The sequence below is a fragment of the Chionomys nivalis genome, chromosome 22, assembly GCF_950005125.1.
Source record: "Chionomys nivalis chromosome 22, mChiNiv1.1, whole genome shotgun sequence".
NCBI lineage: Eukaryota > Metazoa > Chordata > Mammalia > Rodentia > Cricetidae > Chionomys > Chionomys nivalis.
In genome coordinates this window covers 14,776,134-14,796,960 of record NC_080107.1, presented here as the reverse complement: position 1 = coordinate 14,796,960, position 20,827 = coordinate 14,776,134, and the positions used below count along the sequence as shown (strand labels likewise).

The 20,827-nt window shown below is 38.3% G+C and overlaps 1 protein-coding gene across 4 annotated transcripts in view; it reads left to right on the top strand.

The window, feature by feature from the left end:
- Positions 1–20,827, top strand: part of B3galt1 (beta-1,3-galactosyltransferase 1) — a 489,297-nt gene that overhangs the window by 146,835 nt on the left and 321,635 nt on the right. For all 4 annotated transcript variants that reach the window (XM_057755705.1, XM_057755706.1, XM_057755704.1 and 1 more), the window contains exon 2: positions 19,283–19,386. The gene's annotated coding sequence lies outside the window, so the exon portion shown is untranslated. The remainder of the gene's footprint in view (positions 1–19,282; positions 19,387–20,827) is intronic.

Sequence of the window (20,827 nt, the reverse complement as noted above, 5' to 3'; positions counted from 1 at the left end):
TCTGCTAAAAATAGATAAGCCGCATCCTGGGTAAACCACATGAGGCAGCACTTTCGTCTTCATCCTTGTTTCCTGAAAAGGCTGTTGGGAACTGTTATTTCTAAACAAGACTGGCAAGCCAATTAACACATATTAAATATCTGTGCGATTTGAAAATAAAAACTGGCATTTGGTTCATTTTTTCCCACATAAATAGAGAGGAAACACAGTGAAAATCCAGTCTTCTATACACCAGTCACCCTGTTATGGATAACATATTTTATCCTTCAAAGTTAACGAAAAGGAGAAAAATCTATATACCAAACTCAATCCTCTAAATTACTCCCGTTGAAAATGAAAAAAAATAGATTTTGGAGTTGAAGATTTAAAAGAGCAGATGTAGGAGCTCAGATTTTGGCAGCCTGTGAAAGAATTAATGAGCTTTGGGAAACCCCAGGTGATGGAGAATTGGGGTAGATTACCATTAAAGCTAGAGGGTCTAACACCTGCAGTGAACCAGCTTCAAGGTGGTTCATGGAAGCAGACCAGGGCAGGCCAGACTTTCAAATTACTTACAGGATTATCCCATCTCATCAAAAGCTTCCTACTACATTTGTCAATATGCCTTACATTAGCCTTTATCTTTTTATCAATATATAGTTCGCACATGCATTCCTTCAACAAAAATTTTGCAGTGTTTTAAAATTACAAGGCCCTTCAGCTTGTAAAACGGTGCATGACCTTTCTTTGGTGCTTGCCCACTGTGTGGACAGTACCCACTGTGAGGACTCGGAGTCTTGAAGCCTTAGGGCCAACTGTAGACTAATCTTGGCAACTTTATGAACCACTGTATGAAAAGAATGTGCTAGTAGGCCATGGGAATTCAGGCTTCTTTACTGTATGGTAAAGAATTCTCTTTCTGTTACTGGCTCCCCTAATGGTTTTGTAGATCTCTTCATTTTTGTGAATGACTATACGCTAACTAGGTAATTTGAGAGTGTTGATCCTAAATATAATTAGTACTTACATGGCTTGGCTATTCCCCACACATCTGGATGTAGGTTTTCCAGGGATATACAAATTAAGCAATCGCTATCTATATGTTGTTGCAGATAAGATGCAGTTATGGGACTTCAAGTCAGAATTCATACATAAACATTTTTTTTTTTGGTTACTCAGTTCTGCTACATTGATCTATATGTTTGGAAAGATTTTAAATAAAAGTGTGTGTGGAGGATTTTAACAAGTATTTGTAATAATCCTTGTTCCAAAGACTGTCATTTCAGGCTTACTGTGCTTTCTGAGCTTCTACCAGCACCCTCTCAGCCAATGGGCCTAGGATAGGGTTTACCAGAAGTCTGACCTCCCTAGGCACTATCCCGTGAGTGTGGAATGCTGATTGATGTGATGTGTACCCTGCTGAGCCTTTGGTGACTTCATTAAACTTCAAGATGAAGCTTAAATCTTTGATCAGAGTCTAAAAGGCTCTACAAATCTCACCCCTGCCCTTCAAATGCACAGTGTTGTGCCCAGGTCTTCCTTCCCTCTTCTTACCGCAGAACCTTTGCCTCACTCCTCCCGCTGCTTGCTTGACTGTTCCTCACTCTTCACTTTCTAAGGGAAGTTTTATTTGGCGGCATGAAAGGGGCAGAGCTATCAAGTGTGAATTGAAACATTGTGAGAAATGGCAAGCCCCTATGTGATACCAGTATTTTCATTTGCTTGAAATAATCTAGGACAAATTTTCAAATACTTGTGGGCTCACCCTAAATGACCCTCCACTTTTCACAGGAAAGTTACGGAATGTTACATAAATTTTTCACTTGGAACATGAAAGTGGTATAAAGCCAATTTACCTTGGATTTGATGCCTAAATTATATAACAAGTTATAAAAGTCTGTAGTCAGTACATTTTTACTGAGAAATATACAATGTTTCTTCATTTGCCTTCATATCTATTTGAAGAGGTTTATGAGCCGGGCGGTGGTGGCGCACGCCTTTAATCCCAGCACTTGGGAGGCAGAGGCAGGCGGATCTCTGTGAGTTCGAGACCAGCCTGGTCTACAGAGGTAGTTCCAGGACAGAAAAAAAAAAAAAAAAAAAAAAAGAGGTTTATGATCTACAAGGACAAATTTGTGAATTGATTATTTCAACTGGTAGAATTTATTGAACAATGGTTATATATGTCTTTCCTTAAGCTGTAGTGTTAGATTCCCAATATTTGTGTTGATTTTTATTTTATAAACTCAAGGAAAATAGATACCTTGGTGATGTGGGATTTCCCTCTGTGTGCTGTGATTAAAATTGATATTTGAAGGAACTGCTTTGGGCCTCTAGCAGAGCTATAGAGAAACAGAGCTAGGCAGGGCAAAGTAAGATGAGTGCTGGGAGAAAGGAGGTGGAGTCAGAGAGAAGCCATGTAGCCTGCCAGAAACAGATGCTGGGAACTTTACCCAGTAAGCCACAATCACGTTTTGATACACAGATTAATGGAGATGGGTTAAATTAAGATGTAAGAGTTAGCCAAGAAGAAGCTAGAGATAATGGGCCAAGCAGTGCTTTAATTAATACAGTTTCTGTGTGGTTGTTTTGGGGCTGAGCAGCGGGGAACTAACAAGCAACCTCTGTCCACTTGGAAATATCCAGTGATTGCACTTCACTTCCTTGCACATCAGCTGAGCTGGTGTCATGTTCTTGTCACCTCACTGAAGTTTGAGGATGCTGAGTCCTGATTTCATCATCCGCTATGTCTCGTCAGTGCATAAGCATGAATGGGTAGACCGTTTATGGCGGTTCTCCAGTTGTTCCTATCCCGAGCAGTCCAAGATGCTTGTGTTATTGTCGTGCCCAAGGTGCCACAGTCTTTCTTTATGCTGTCTTTCTACTGTCTTTTGGGCCTTCCTCTTTGCTTTATTCCATGCCTTTCTCCAAGGAGTGCTATCTTTGGGTATCTGCCCTCATTCATTCTCATAACATGGCCCAAGTATCTCAAGTGTTTTTGCCGTATCCTGTAGTTTACTTCTTTCTGTAGATGGAGATGTTTGTTAATGTCATCATTGTGTAGCCTCTTCGTGTGATGCCTGGAATCTTCCTGAGACATGCCATTCCAAACATATTCAGTCATTCTGAGGAGCATCTCATTGTCCAGGTTTCAGAGTTATAAAGAAGGCAGCTCAAGACTAGTATTCCATATGCTTGTAATATTATTGTTGTCGTTATGTCTCTTGCTGACCAAACATTTCCTAGTGCCTGGAATGCAGCCTTCACTATCCCTATCTGCCTCTTGACGTCTCAAATAGTTTCCTCCTATGAACTGAGGTAGACAACCGTGAGTGTTTGCTGGAGTTTCTGATTCTTTATTACAATGTTAAAATCCTTGTACGCCTTTCTGAAGTGCTGTATATCAGTCTCCTTGATGTTTGCTTTCATAACAAGGTTTCCACTGACTTCCACCACTCTATTTACCATGGCCTGCAGCTCATTTGGACTTTCAACAAGTATTGCTGTATTGCTGGTGAAACGCAAGTTATTGATTCTCACATTATCTATCTGCACACCTATCTCCTCATCCTCCAGGGCTGTTGCTATCAATAATTTCAGGAATATATTAAAGAGCAGTGGTGAGAGGATGCATCCCTGGAACAAGCATACGATTGCCTTAAACTGATCACTTAGTTCTCCACAGATTTTGACTGATGCAAAGGTATCTTTTTAGGCATTTTCTAGTATTCTTATGATTTTTCTCTGGGTATCTTTAGAACCTCATTGTTTTCCAAAGTCCTTTCCCCCAAATGCTATCAAATGCCTTCCTGAAGTCAATATAACAGTCTTCGTATTTTTCTGCCACTTGCCTCAAAGTGAAGATCTGATCAATTGTGCTCCTGTTAGCTCTGAATCTGCACTGGGCCTCTGCTAGGATTTCCTCTGTTCTGCCCTTGATCCTTTGCAGAATAATAGAGGAGAAGATCTTACTGATATGTCATAGCAAACTAATGTCTCTCTAATTTGAGCAGTCCAGCTTGTCCTTCTTCTTATATATGGAAATTATTCCGTGGGAATCACTTTGTGTTCCCATATCTCTCTGAAGGGTCTAAAAAGTGTCTTGGCCTCTGAGCCTTTTGTACCCACTTCCAGCTCCTCCATCTTCATGTCATTCACTTCTGGGGCCTTGCTGCATTTTCTCCTTGATAGGTTCCCCTATCTTGCTCCTGTCAATGTTTGCTATTTTCTCATTGTCTCTGGTGTTTGAGTGGCTGCTGAAGTGTTTCTCATTGTAGTCTACATTGACAGCATTAGAGTCCTTATAAAGGATGTCAAAGTATCGTCTTCCTCTTTGTTTTACTCCCCCTGGTTCTGTTAAGAAATGACCTTGCCCATCTTTAATCGTCCGAATCTGAGGAGCATATCTGGTAGTTATCCGTCTGATAGTTTTATAGACAAGGTGTGTTTTATTATGGAGTCTAGCCTCTTCCACCTCTTTTTTTTTTTTTTTTTTTTTTTTTTTTGGTTTTTCGAGACAGGGTTTCTCTGTAGCTTTGGTGCCTCTCCTGGAACTAGCTCTTGTTGACCAGGCTGGCCTCGAACTCCCAGAGATCCGCCTGCCTCTGCCTCCCGAGTGCTGGGATTAAAGGCGTGCGCCACCACCGCCCGGCTCCTCTTCCACCTCTTTACATATAACTTGTATAAACCTTCTTCACTTGTCTTTTGACCTCCCTGCACAGATAGTTGTGGTGTTTTGCTGCCTGTGGATTGCCTCTTCCTTTGCTCTTTAGCTCCCTTCTTTCTTCGACCTGGTTAATTGTCTCTGTAGTAAGCTATTCTACTGGTGTTGACCTTTCTGCATAACCAGGTGTCTCCTTTGAAGCCTCCTGTATAGTTCTTTTGATTTTTTTCCATTTGCTTTCTATATTTTTAAAGGGTTTTTAATGATTACCCTCATTTTTTTTTTCAGCTCTTCTCTTTTGCTCTGTCCATACAGCTGGGTTCACCAGTTGTTCATGATCGATCTTCTGGTTCGTCTTGCTTGGAGTGCCTCCCCCAAGTTTCAGTTGAATGTTGACCATAACAAGTTGGTGATCTGACTCTAAGTCAGTACTAGGAAATGACCAGCTATTTTTGGATTCTAGATAAGAGTCTCCTGTTGACCAGAATATAGTCAATTTGACTGTATGTGTGTTTTTTCAGAAGATTTCCACATCCAATATCTTGATGGTTTGGCCTGCTTGAATTTGGTGTTGGAGGTATACAAGTCAGTTGCATAGCAGAGGTCAAACACTCTAAGGGATATAGATTAGAATATAGTAAGTTTATATATTACTGTGAGAATAATATTAAAAACTTGTTGTAAGATGGGATAATCAATTAATGGTGAGAGAGTTGTCAGTGATGCCTCATTAGGTAGGCTTTCCCAGGGTTTCTGATAGTACATGTGTTTTAAAGACACGAATGCTTCTTAACACCATAGAGTCTCTCTGCATAGCCAGAGGTGGTCACCTTTGTTTCCTTTCTGCCACCCGCTTCTCAGACACACTGGACCATTAGCTGATCAGTTCCTTCTTAGGAATAAAAGTGGCACTAAGAAATTGACTACAACCTTGACCTGGGAGAGCTTACTAGGGACAATTTAGGATGAAGATTTGAGCAAATAAAATTGAGAAGATAGATACTTAAAAACTATGGCTCTTCAAATGTATCTGTCACATTTATGGCTTCAGGAACTTCACTATCGTGAATTAATGTTCAGTAATATAAATATCCTCAACCCCTGAGTTTATGTCCTGGCACCGAACTATACAGGACAAAGAAAGTCAGCTGCACCCTTCCTTGGAAGAGAAAATGTGAAACCAGAGTGTCAGAGGCATCAAATCACGATATGGACCTAACTAGATTTTTTTTTTTCTTAGAAGCTTGATATTGACCATTGCCAAGTGCGATAGGATCAGTCTTTGAAATGCAGGTGTCAGAACCCATGCATTAGCCCACTGGAAGATGGAAAGCTTCTAGTGAACCAGTGAATTTAAAATTCCAATGCCTTTTGACGTGTTTATAATTGGCAGTTTGGCTGCCTAAGTGTTTTGACTTCTCATTGACAATGTTTATTTATAGAGAGAAAAATATTGCTAACATGAGAAAAACTGAATTGAAACATCTAGAACATTCCTAATACATGTTGGTAGTTTCGCCTCTCTTTTCCTTTACCTTAATTTGTTTCACAATTATGACCTAGCTAAATGGAATTATCATAAACATCTCAAACTCTGTGAGACTAGTTGTTTTATATCTGAACTTTATTATCATTTTTATACCAGGCCTAGAGTTAGGGGGTTTCAAGTAGAGCTTTAGTTTCTGGACCTATTACTTATAGTACCTCATTCTATATTAGTCTGACATTTGACTTACAGCAATGTCTTAAAGACCTTTTGCTTTAAAATATAGGAATCCTAATGTTCCATAAATTTCAGACCCAATAAATCATGTTTCTGCTCCTTCACTTTTCTCTGTCTTAAAATCTGTGGCACAAGCTAAGAAAGCTGTCAGCAGTACTTAGTCAGCTCTTGAAGTCACATTGTAGATTCTCATTGTCACCATTTGACAAACTACTAAAATCTGATGTGACTTTCACACAGGTTGTAAAATGAAAATAATTCAAAGTGTAGTTGGTTCCCCGAGATAGTACATCAAGGTGATTCTAAATGAGTCTAAAAAACAATTGAGCTCACATTTCAGTTATAATGACCAGATGATTAAATTTTTTATCACATCATAATAACCACTTAATATACCTGCTGTGCACTGTAAATATTAAATCAGGTTTTGTAAATGCCTGTAAACCAGTAAGACTATTGTGCTAGAGATGAGAAAATAAAGTGCTAAAATCGTAGGGTATCAAATGATGGAAATGTCCTGTCTCAACATTCTGGGCACCAAGAGTTCAAGACATGTAAGACCATAAGTGCTTCCTTCTAAGAAGTATTAAGAAGATTCTGTGGTAACCCCCTTCCCTGTCCTAGTCCCCTGAAAATCTGATATTCGTTGCCAGCTGTTGTGTCCTATTTATTGCTTTCAATAACTCCTGTGTGGTGTTCCTCTCAACTAAGTATAGTCCACATTGCCCGTTTTCAGAAAAATGCCATGATAGTGGTTGGAGACCTAACCACCTCCAGTATGAATGCTTCTTAACTAGTCATATCAACACTGGTCTTTTTGGGTCACATTCTGTAGTCTTGGGCCTTAAGATTTAAACATATAGGAGGAGGTGAACTTGAACCCACATTAACTGGTGCTGAAGAGGGCCTAGAACAACATTTGTGCAGTTTCCCTGAGCCCTTTTTGACAGTGCATGACATCCAAGGAGGCAGCTCTACACGTTTATTTCCATTAGCCGAAGCTAAATTCAGTCAACTAAAAATACTGAGCATTGTTGTGAGGATTTAATTGGAGTACAGAAAAATCTCCTACTGTTTCCACTAGTTTGTGGCCCTAAGTGAAATCTCAGTCTGGGGACTTGTGTAACTAAGAGTATTTATGAATTTTTTGCTTCTGAAGAATCCTGACTGTTTTTTATAAGCTTCTATAGTTCTTTGGGGTTTTCCATTTAGGGAGAATTATTTAATAAAGTACTCTGCGTGGCTTTGTCATTCACTTTTGAAAAGTATAATATCCCTTTATAAGTAAAATTTGAAACCTCTGTCCTATACATATCCTACTGAGATTATGGATGCCTTACATTTTTGAACAAAATTAAGCAACTCATTTTTATCATGAACAAATCATCATTAAAAACAAGAATATCAAGGAAAGCAAAGAAAACAGGAAGGCGGTGGGGGTGTTCACTACAAGTGAAAGAAAGTTCAAACTTTTGTTTGAACTTCAAATGTGTCTTCTAAAGAACTACTGTAGTTCTGTAAATAATTATATCTTTAGAGGACGAAAAGACTGGCCAGTTGATTTCAGACTGATCATATCAGTGTTTTCATTAATTATCCAAGCTTTAAAAGTCATCAAAGATTCCAACAAAGTAAGGGGTAACAGCTAAAGCTTCGGCAAGTTTTTTTCTTTAATTCCTCCCACTTAGAAGTATTTGTGCTTTTGAATGTTGGAATGACTTAAATCCTTCTCCTTAGGAAGGAGCTTGACAGTTTAACCTTTGGACAAAGGATAAGGAGGATATAAATTGAAAGTGACTTAAAGGACACAGTGGTCATGTGGTGGCACAGCAAGGACGCGCTGTCTGGAAGTCAGAAACCCTCACCAAACACTAAATCTGCCGTGAGTTCATCTCGGATTTCCAGACTGTTGAAACGGGAGAAGTAAATTGTGCTGTTTGCTAAAACCAAACCAAACAAACCCAAACAAAGTCAGAATGGCAAGTCCAACTAGAAATGCACGAGGAAGTGGTGTCTTTGGGTAACATGGCACATACTCAGATTCCACCCTGTGCGTCCATTTTGAACCTGCATGTGCGGATTTCGCTCCAAATGCGCAGTGACTCACACACAGAACAGTTGCTCCTGGGTCTTTAACAATGCCTCAGTTGTAAGTTTAAGAAACAAAAGAGTGGAATGTTTAGGTCAGATGAAAGATGAGGGAGGGTGATGCGGCAAGAAGCCATCAGAATGTGAAAGTGAGTTCGAAAGAAACATTTCCCCTAAGTTTAGGATATATTGCTTTAGTTTTATATCAGCCGTAAGTTACCAGACCATTTTATGTGCACATAATGTCACCAGAAGTGCCTGTCTAACAGAATAAGAATGCATTACCAATTCTTCTGTGATGGCTGCAGCACAGAAACTATTAGACCCATTTGTCAATGTGGCATGGCGTCTAATAGTTTTAAAGAATGGGCATTTGAGGCAACCATTTGACATTTTAAAGATACAACACATTCCATTGACTCATCAGGTCTGAGTCCATCAGTTTGTCCAACCATGTCATTCCAGGGGTCTAATAGAACACAAGGAAACACACTGTCAACAACTAACAATGTGAGTTACCTTTAGCAAGTATCTCTCTGGTTTTAAACAGGGTTAATATTTTATTAAACTCAGGTACTGCGCAAGTTAACACACAACAAGGAAATAGATTGTGTGGATTATATACAAAACAGATCACCTGAATAGTGAAAACCTGCTCTTCCAGGAGATACCCAGAGGATGGGCATCTTAATTTGCTTTCTGTTGCTGTCATAAAACCATGAACAGAAGTAATTTGGGTAGGAAACTGTTTATTTGGCAAGGCTTGTTTACCAGTTACACTCCATCATCAGGAGAAGCCAAGTCAAGAAATCAAGGAAGAAACCCGAAGGCGAAATGAAGCAGAGTTCCCAGAGGAATGCTGCTGACTAGCTTGCTCTCTGTGGCTAGCTGAACCTGCTTGCTTATATCAGTCAGGACACTCTGCCCAGGGGTGGCATTGCACCCAGGCCTGGACCTACCCTCAGCAACCGTTAATCAAGAAAATGTCTCACAGAATTGCCTGCAGACAAATATTTGGGGGCATTTTCTTAGATGATACTCCTCTTCTGAGATAACCTTAGAGTATATTGGGTTGTTAGAAAAATTATTCTATCCTGCACAATAGGTAAAGTAATATTGTTCTCCTGAACCTTTTCTTCAAGACGAACACATTCAGCAAGTTTTCTTTTCTTTTCTTTTTTGTTTGTTTTAAATGTGCAGTGTAGCACAATTAATAAAAACCCACAGGGTTCAGCCTGAAGGACAGAAAAGCAAAACAGCCAGCCATTGTCTCTTACCTTTACCTCAGTCTGAAATGATGATCCTGCTTCCAGGAATCTCACAATGAGACTGTGTGAGAGCTGTCTCCTCCCATCTTATATTCCTCTCTAGAGTTGGAATTAAAGGTGTGCACCACTACCGCCCAGTGTGGCTACTGGGATTAAAGGTGTGTGTCACCACTGCCTGGTCTGTAAGGCTGACCAGTGCAGCTGTTTTACTCTCCAATCTTCAGGCAAGCTTTGTTTATTAAAATACAAATGAAATATCACTGTAATGTAGAGTACAAAGTTTATGATAGTATTTTCATACAAAGGGTTTGTTTCACCAATTATAAAGTCTACATGACTTCTGGTCTTGGATTTTCAGTCTTTCATATTCCTGAAGCACAAGTGTTCTTCACATTTTAGTTAGTTATTACTAAAGTGAGTAAGGAAATCAAGACAAAAACATCCTGAATGTAAACAAGGAGAACATGAAGGAAATTTCTTTTCTTTCCTCACCTAAACAATGAAATATTTGTTAGCTCCAGCTCATTGAATGAGTCTGTTCCACCAGTTCTTGAAGAGGGAATGAGACGTGTCCTCTCAGTTTCCTTCCAGACCTACTCCTGTATGAGGGTAAGAAAGGAGATTAAAAGTGAAAACCACAAACAAGTGACTGTCGATTTAACACTCCAGAGCTTCTTCCACCTTCAAACACAATTTTCTGAACTAATATTTAGCATCTCAGTATTGTAAAATGTGTACACCTTGGATAGTCTGTTTAATATATTTAGGATTATATTCCTGTTGTGTCGATAAGTAAAATAGGTAATAGGTAATACGGTTAAAATAGGCAAAGTGGGGAAGCTTACTACATGAAAGTATTCAATAGTATTAGCTATTATTATTCATATGATATAACCTAGCCACTAATTTTTTCTTTAGTTACTTATTCAGAAATATTCATGGATGTAGCTACAGTGTAGGCTCTTCTGTTATTTGCTATTTCTTTAAATATGAAATTATCTCTTTTTCCTGGAGCATTTAGAATCCATCTGTGTTAGCATTTGTTTGAGACAATACGTGACTAAAATTGAGTTTTAAGAAGAGGATAGATTCAGGTCCTGGCAAGCTCACTTTCCTTTTCTTCTGAAAACCCTGTAGTTTTAAGGAGATAACGCCCCCTTGACTGGGACTGGCCAGCCTGTGGCTTTGTTTGTCTTTGTAATCAGCTCATTTCCAACTGGATTTTGCTGCCCCTCTACACATAGCTCACAGTTGTTCCCCAGCTGTGGTCACAGGAAACGCTGTTCCCTCTAACCTGTCGGGGACAGAGAACACTTGGCTAGAAGGAGAGCATCTTTGTCCTTCTCTAGGTCTCTTTGGTGATTATTCTACCTGTTGTCCAGTTTGACAGAGGTGAACCACATCATTTTTTTGTTTTATATTTTGTTGTCGTTGTTGCAGTTTTTGTTTGTTTCTCCTCAAATTTTTCAGAGTAGGCAGAAGTCCTGTCCTCAGTCAAAGTTGTTAACTATTTGTCTAAGTTTCAGATCTCTCAGTCCCGAGTCAGTTTCAACTCCAAAGAAGATTCTGAGTGCAAGGCCACTCTCTTTGGCTTCTGGTCACCTCTTTCTAGTTCTCTTCTCTCTGTTCTTCAGGGAAACTACTATACACTCTATTTATTTTCCACTTTCTTTGTTGACTAAACCCCTGTTTCAGGGGCTCTGAGATTTGGTTGCTTGGAAATGCTTTTCTCTGTGGTCTGCAGTGTTCGTTTCCAAAGGTCAAATTAATTGCTCAAAGCCGAAAATCTGGTTCTTTAGTTTTTCTGAATCAACCTTACCCCGAGGCATAGTGGAATTTAACATTGTTACTTAAATATGGTAGAAAACTTGAAGAAAAAGAAATTGAAAGCAGAAGCCTTGTTTTCACATAGAAATACTCCACTGAATAACAAATATCTACAGTGGAGCGAAAGAATAGTGCGCTCTTATCTGTTTGTCTGTTTCCATATACTAAAATAAAAGCAAAATATTAAATGTGATATTCATGAGTATCTGTGCTCTAGCTTAAATAATATTCCCTGGTTAAAGCCAAATGAAGACCAGAATGTTTCTGCTATCAAAAAGCTGCGCACAGTATCAGTGAGCTAACTTTTTCAAAATTTTTCAAAGCCTTCTCTGATCAGGTTGGTCAGAGTATCTCTGATTCTTGCACATGTGCCCGCTAACATTGTGAGCAAGCACTCGTGTTAGGTGAAAAGCAATAGTGGATACATTGCTATTCCATTAAATGCTTAGAATAAATTCTGAGAATTCTTTTCTGGTCTGAGAAAAATCCTCTCCCAGAAGAGAACCTCCTAAGCGTTGTTGATCAGACCTGGAACCATCTCTCGTTTTTTGGTACAGCTTAGCCATGTGCTTAGTACTTTCTTTCTCCAGCACTAAATAAAGCAAGGACTCTGTGGCACACATACCCTACCGAATACTCTCAACACAAACAGTTTTAAAATGCAAATCCACAACCAGCTCTTTTAAGTGGATAGTGCGTATGCAGAAAAACCAGTATTTTTAGCTAACACTTTCAACCTAATAGCTATTTTCCCAAGAGATAAGTGTCTGTTGTTACAGTTTGCTTGTTTTTGTTTTTAGAGAGTAGGATGCAGCATAAATCCATCTGCCCCTGCAGTCCTTTTTTAATGAAATAAGCTTGAAGCCTGACTCTGTTACCCAGTTCAAGTGAATAATATATGGAAGCCTGAATAGATAAATGGCATGTTACAGCTGCACGGGAAAGCTTACAAAGCTCCATCAGGGCTGGGTTTTCAGTATAATGACATCTATTCGAAACCTTCTTCAGGCTTATATGATCTATAGGAAGATAGTATGAATTAAAAATAATAATGAACTGATATTGGTGGCAGAAGCTTTAATGTCAGCATTCTGGGGCCTGAAATAGGAGAGTTATAGCCAATTCTATGATAGTTGGGATATGTAGTGAATTCAAGACAGGTCTGAGCTATTTACAAGGACTCTACCTTAATAATAATAATAATAATAATATCAAAACAATAAAAATTAACAATGATAGTGCAGGTCAAGTGACTTCATTGTTTTAGGATAGTATAGCCTAATATTCTAGAGATTTAATTTTCACAAATTCAGACTGTTAGTATTCTATTTTACCAGTGTTTCTCAACCTTGTTTTTAAGGATTTTAAAAGGCAGTCTTTAAGGATTTAAAAAAAAAAAATACACACTTTTTTCCAATGAAAACCTGTGTTAAATGATTGCTATTACAACATTATTTTAAAATATCTAAACATAAAATCAAGTATAAAGGCCTTGTGTTCATACCTTTTGCTAAATAAAACTATTCAATGTGCTTCATTGTTGCCCTTCTGTTTAGCAGAGTCTCTCATGGCATCATCCTTGGCATTTCTTTCTCTATTCCTATTCCTTACATTCAACATGATTATAAATAGAAATGTTAAGTTCATGCAGTAGTGTATAGTTAAATGACTGTGGCGAGTTTGAACAGAAAAAAGTAAGAGAAGGCAGACAAGAGTGGCCTTGTACTCAGAATTGTCTTTGGAGTTGAAACTGACTGGGGATTTAGAGGTCTGAAACTTGCTCAAATAGTTAACAACTTTAACTGAGGACAGGACTTCTGCCCACTCTGAAACTTTTGAGGAGAAACAGACAAAAACTGCAGCAATGACAACAAAATATGAAACAAAAAGTATTGTGGTTCACGTCTGTCAAACTGGACAACAGGAAGAATAATCGTCAAAGAGGCCCAGAGAAGGAACAAATTCAAGATTGTAGAATATGTGTCAAAAATTAAAAATTACTAAGTTATTAGGAAGACATAATTATATTCCAATTAATGTCATATCAAGAAATGATCTATGACTTTAAATCATCAAAGGAAAAAGAAAAAAGGGTGTTGGAATGAGTCTAAAAGTAGATGTAAAATCCATTTACCACCTGGTGTTAGAGAGGGCAGGAGAACCAATTGGCCTTCTGGAAGAAGGGTCTTGCATTTCTTTGGGTAAGTTTGGCTTTGATTGTAAGCATGGCCGAATCTTCTCTCCAACTCAAATTTTATTTTATTTACTACTGTTGTGTATAATTTACAGAATAGTAAAGTAGACCTCAATCAGTCCTTCATAGAATATGATATTAAGTGGATTTAGATACTGCCTAATTTTTCAATGAAGAATCCTGATGTTGTTTTGGTACATTCCGAAGTCTTTCATATAGTTTTTATACAGTTAAAAAGAATGTGCAGCCCTCTTAGAACTTATGGCCTTTGAAAGCTATGAAATCGGTTTCTGCTGCAAACAAGTCCCTTCATCCCAGCTCTCTCCCTTCAGAACTGTTCTGGAAGTTTATAGAAAAACACCCAAATACCATCTTGTCTTGAGGGAACATGCCACCCTCATAGATATAAACGCCATTCACATGAGCTGGATGGCTTCTAAAAACTGAGACAAGTGTTCTGAGATTGTTATTCAGGAAAACGCTCATCTAAAGACACACTGAAATAAGGAATCAAGATTTCAATAGATGTATAATTTTCCTTCCTTCCTTCCTTCCTTCCTTCCTTCCTTCCTTCCTTCCTTCCTTCCTTCCTTCCTTCCTTCCTTCCTTCCTTCCTTCCTTCTTTCCTTTCTTTTTTCCTATCCTCCTCCCTCTCTCTCTCTGGCTTCCTTCTTTTAGGAAGTAGAGAGCAATTATTGCATACCCTATTGTGTTTTTAATTTAAGGATGAGGAATTTCTACAGCTACATCGGCAACAGAAAGAGGGATATTATTAAATACAAATCACGACACAAGCAAGCATGCACTTAATGAAATCTGTAACTAAAAATCAAAGCAGTGTAAATACTACTTAAAAGGGTGATAGTATCTCAAGTCAACTGCTCAGCTGACTTTAATCAACCATGCCCTAGTTATCTCGACTTCTTTGGAAAACTCGGTGCTGCATCAACATAGCTCATAGGTTTGTATATACAGTTGTCATAGCCCATGAACAATGGCATGAAATTGTATTGAGATTTGTTTCTATCTCTGTTAATTGGCTCAGCTATCAGTTATTTTAGAGAAAGGGATGTGCCCCCTAATAAGACCTTATCAAAAAACAAATGACACCAGGTCAGAAATAAATGGAAGACTCTGGAATGTCTCTTACTATTCATATGCAGTAAATATCACCCCTAAATACTGAATATCTGGGAAAATTAAGGCAAATCCTCCATCTTCACTGTGAAAGGTCTTTGTTTCTGTTCCAAAATGCTTAAGTTCACTTATATAGATTTTAATATTTAATGAGTTCATCACATTTGACCTGCTTAAGTTTTGCACACAGGACATATGGAAAAGGCTTTGGTATTGGAGATTAGCCCTGAAGACCAAAGATTATAATGGTATGGTTTGGGGACTTGCTAGAAAACTGTTACCATGTGAGAATGAGAAACCTTTTCAAATTTTCTATCATAATTATGTATTCAGTAGATTGATATTGAAAAGTCTTAAGTATCTGGGTTTGTGTTATTGCTCACACTTTATGACCTCAATACAATTCTTTCTTTAAAGCATTTCCAAAAGACTATATACATGAAAGTATCAATATCAAATAACAATCGGAAACACAGATAGCTTATTGTTAGAAATAATAGAAATGAAAAATATCAAAGTGTTTACGTAGTAAGAAAAATAGAAATTGGGAGAAAAAACAAACATGAAAATGCTTAAAAATATTCTGTTAAGCCGGGCTGTGGCGCACGCCTTTAATCCCAGCACTCGGGAGGCAGAGGCAGGCGGATCTCTGGGAGTTCGAGGCAAGTCTGGTCTACAAGAGCTAGTTCCGGGATGGGCACCAAAGCTACAGAGAAACCCTGTCTCAAAAAACCAAAAAAATAAAAAATAAAAAAAAATCTGTTAATCATAAGTATTCCTCTTTTAATCATTAAGTATTTCATTATAGACAAGGCTTTGCTTTGTTTTGAGACAACATCTCCTCCATCCCACTTTGACCTTATATGGCCTTTTCGCTGACACGTACTTTGAACTCCCCATTCTCCTGTCTCCAGTTCCTCTAAGGTCCAGAACTACACTCATGCACTAAAGCATCTCATTCCAAAGTTGGAGTCTTTAAAAATGGTTTTCAAATTATGTACTTTACTTAAATATTAAATACGTGAAACCGATGGAAAAAGATTTTATTTTTCAGCTTGTCACTGACCGCTTTGAGAAAGTCAAGTGTCCTTCTACATTGTAAAGTCAGTGTTCCCTGGCTGTGCACTGTTACATTGCAGAGTTGTCTAGAATCCCAAGAAGTTTGAATTCAAGTGGCCATTTTAACATTTTTTTAAAATTTGTTTATCTTTATTGGTATGTTTGTATGTGCAAATATTTGTGCACAAAAGCTCACAGGTGTGCTCACTGTGGGCCGCCATTGTTTATAGGAACCAGAAGAGGGCAACAGATCTCCTGGAGACCACAGCTACAGGCTCTGTGAGCTACTGTGTAGGTGATGGGAATTGAACTCTTGTCATCTGCAAAAGCAGCAAATGCTCTTAACCTCCAAGCCATCTCTCCAGCCCTTCCACATGGCAATTCCTATCCTGCCAAAATAATGTTGGACAAAACCTGTGTTTTCTGACCAGAGCTTGGGAAAACAGAGACCAGCGAGAAGGCAATGTTAAGGGTGTTAATTGACTTTATATAGACTGTTTAATGTTCAAACCTAGAATCCTTACCAAAAGATAAATTTTAAACTAGACTTTTTATTAGTTTTCTCTTTCTTCAGTCAATCTTTAAAACATTGTGTTGTTTTTTTCCCTTTAGATATTAAAGTGTAAGAAAACTTCCCCCAGGATTGGAGGTTTAGTAACTTAATTACATGGTTCATACTTAATTTTGGCATAATTACATTCTTTCCTCTCTTTAATCTTATAATGACACTTCCCTCTTAGCAAGAATTTTAAGTAAATTGGTTAAAAACCCAAAAGGGACTGAGGATTTGCAATCCTAGGCCGGGCATGGAAATTTTTCACTTGCTTTAAGAACGGTATTGCTTTAAGAAGAGGCTTTATTTGAAAGTGTTGGTGTGGATGGTGATGGGAGAGACTTGTTTACTGAAAGGGTATGATACCAGATTAGTCTATTTGTCAATGTATTTCATATGCCAGTTGCTGCCAGTCCCAGTTTACATGCGTCGAGTGTATGCTTGCTGCTGTTGTGAGTGTGTGCACATCCCTCACTGTCAGCAACATTACCAGAAGCAGATGCACCTGTCTTCCCAGCTGGCCTTTGCTCGTGGGAAAAAGGTCCCTTAACACCATTTTATCCTCCTGGACAGCTGTATAGAAGCTGCCTGAAAATCTAAAAGACTTAAATTATGTCTGAGAAAATAACAACAACAAAAATGGTCTTCAATGGCTGAGCCAAGTTTGGCTTTAAAAACAGTGCTGTTTTGATTTCTTCAATTGGGAATGTGCTGGCTTAGTTCAATAGAAAAATGCTGTGTTTTTAACTGGTCTGAGTACTCCATTAGCTTTTTTTTTTTATTTATTTAATTAATTAATTTATTTATTTTTTTTGAGACAGGGTTTCTCTGTAGCTTTTGAAGCCTGTCCCAGAACTAGCTCTTGAGGACCAGGCTGGCCTCAAACTCATAGAGATCTGCCTGCCCCTGCCTCCCGAGTTCTGGGATTAAAGGTGTGTGCCACCACCGCCTGGCACTCCCTCAGCTTTTACTGACTTGCTGGACATCACTATCTTCACAGGTTATCTTGTGGTTTGGTAGAAAGTGAATTGCTCTGGTTTAGTACAGACCCTAGCTAATCATGGATCTTATCTCAGTAACGGCCATAACTCGTTTTTTCCTGGTTTTCATATTTCAGTTGTCTTTGAGCACACTACCGGTGTCACATTGTGTGTGTGTGTGTGTGTGTGTGTGTTTCTTTCATAAATATCTCTTAGGAGGAAAAACAAATGAAGCAATAAAGAACTCATTTCACTGACCAAGAGCAGAATAAATATTCCTTTTTAGAGGAGCCCACACTCATAGTCTTTCTAAATGTTAAGAAACGTCTATAGGACTCGTTGGCTTTTATTCAAGATATACATTAATTACAATAAGATGTTCAGCTTTAAAGGCCTATTCCACTGATGAGTCTGTGTGATCGGTATCCTGATTAAGATACAGAATTGGGCTGTTGTTAAAATATTTCCTTATGATGTCCCTCTGTTAATCATGGGTAGCCATGGTTCTGTATGTTATTAGAGTTTATTTTTACCTTTCCCAGAAGTTCATAAATATAACCAAAGAGTAGATGGTCTTCAAAAAAAATGTGCCTGAATTATTCCATTCAACTTAAAGGTTTTTATATTTATCGACATTGTAGATGATTATTTGATTACAGTGGGACAAGAAATTTATTACCCATGTTAAAAATTATGGGATCAGTCATGAACAACTGTAGCATTCATTACAGACACTTGATTCTCTAAACTCACCTCGGGTTTTTGGGTTTGCTTTTTTGAGTCTCCACAGATTCGCTGTTGAGTCCCAAAAGCATGCATAACCACAAAACTCTTATCTTTGTACTAGAAAGTCTCACAAACAAATCATTTGATAAAACAAACAGATTAGGAGGCATGTTTTGAGATTAGGGAACAGCCTGGGTATCCGAATATCTCCATGTTTCTTCTTAGCTACACCTTTGGCGCCCCTTTGCATCCACACAACACTGTGGGTGGTGATGCAAGCGTAACAGTCTAAGATTTTGGAGCTACAAAATTAGATGTTTCGCTGCAAGTCTTTCCTAAAACACATTTTTTCATGGCATAATTATGGAAGGCTGTTAAGGGTGGTTTGGCTAGAATTCCTAAGGAATGTCACAGAGCAGTGTTGTCTGTTTGCAGGCAGCGTAAGAGGCTTTCCAAGAATAGCTTGTGAAAAATGGATTCATCGAATTGAATTAGAGCAGTCTGTGAGTGATGGCCAAAGCCAGCTTAGTTTTTGCTAGTTCCAGAAAGGGACACATGGAACTTGTGTTGATATGGAAGACTATCTTACAGAGCATGCGGCTGGAGGAGCAGTAGCCCGCACACTCAGGCCAGCAATATTGCAGGGGAGCTTATGAGTCCACTAGAGATTTTTAGATTAGGAAAACAAATTATATTTTGGGCACCAAAATGTGCTAGTTCATCTCATAGATGAGTCAAACGACAAGTCAGTTTCAGGAAAGCCACAGACAAATATTGTGCAAGCTTGCCAGTCCTTCACTTATTCCCCAGAAACACTTGGTATTATTAGTGAGCTGGAAAAATAAGTAAATAATTGTTGAAAATATTTTAAATGAGTGTGTTCCCAATGAAGGCAACATTCCCTCAAGGTGGACTGTTCAGTCATAGATGCTATAAAGAAGGGTTTTGTAAATGTTTTCCAGACAGAAATTTTGGTACAGCAGATTGATTTAAGATATGTGGGACATTCATTCAATGGCAGAAAGATCATCTGAACACTATCCATCAGAGTGCTAATGCTCCCTCTGTGTTTTCCTTCCTTATAGATCTACCAGAGCAACTTCAGGGACTGCTGAGTGCTGGAGTGGAGGAAGGGTTGTGTGAACAAAGATTCTCTGCTCTCAGAAGAATGCAGAAACCTTCATCATAGGTAACAGCTGATTCCTGTCTTTAGTTTTGCATTCTTCACAAATGAGTGAAACTGTAGTATAAAGATAGATGGCATCATCAAGGGGAACCTCAGGATGTCTTGAATTTGCTTTTCGTGTGTCCTCTTTTCTTGGTTCTTATCCTTCCTGTGAAGTAGGTTCCAAGGTCATTCCATAGCAGATGCTATCTTCACATTTGAATTAGGGTGACGTGGTGAAGCATGCATCATTGCAAATCGTTGAGCTGGCTCCGTCCGACTTGAGTCACCAGTAGAAAGAGTTGTGATGATATGAAAGATGCACCACAGTCTGTCGTCATTGTATTCTTTCCAGGCTCACTTTGACATTTAAGTTATTGTAGGGGAGTCTTCAACTTGTTACCTTTGTAGTCATTATGTAGTCAATAAATCATAAATGGTTCGCCATTGGGACCTAGTGCATACCCTGATTGAATTCTTTATATGAAAAACTGTGGATGCATGAGACCGAACCACTGTGTTTCCTCTGCTTCTACATCTTATTCTTAGGTAATGAGAGCTGTCCATTGCTATACCCAGTGGTATTATCGTGAAAGATGGCAGAAAATGTCCTCATCCCAAGTTAGATGTTCTTGTTGTTTTATCTTAACAATATCTTTATCTTAGCTTGGTTCTGTTTGCTTTTCCAGATTCTGTGATTTTTTTTGTTTTGTTTTATATCTTTCTTTACACAGGCTATATTTTACTTAAGGTAGTTTCATGTTTGCAGGAAAGTTCATTTGAAAATCCAGAGAATTTCTGTGTAGAATTTTTGCCAACACATACAACCTCCACAGTTACACCCTGTATTTGTGTAATAATTTGTTATAATTGATGACTCAATATTGACACACTCATAAGTCTGTCATTAAACTATGGCTCCCTGCTACTCTGTCTATTCTTTAGGTGTTGAAAATTATGTAATGACTTATTTTCATTGCTATTGTTTAGATGCTTTAAAGTTTCCTGCTCGCTTATATATCCCACCCTTTCTTTGCTGATATTCTGGCAAGTTATTCTTTGAGTCCATAATTTTGCCTCTTTCAGAATGTGATGTAATTTGGGTTGTAGCATACATAGATGTTTCATATCGACTTTTTCATTTAGCAAGGGTGTGGGTGTGCGCGCGCACATGGTTGTAGCTGATTCTTTATACATCATAGTTTATTCATTCATTTGTTCAAATTGCTTCTAAGTTTGGGAGCTGTTGAAAAAAATCCTGAAAATCGTCATTTTCAAACTTATATAGCAACCTGTTTTCAACTCATACCCAAGGATTATGTTGACTAAATCAAATATTAATAGAATATGATTTTGTAAGAAATTGCCAAACTTTAGTACAATGCAGTTGTCATATTTTACATTTTTCACAGTATGTGAGCAAGTCCCTGCTGTTCCCAGTTCGTACAGACATTTCTGTTGCCAA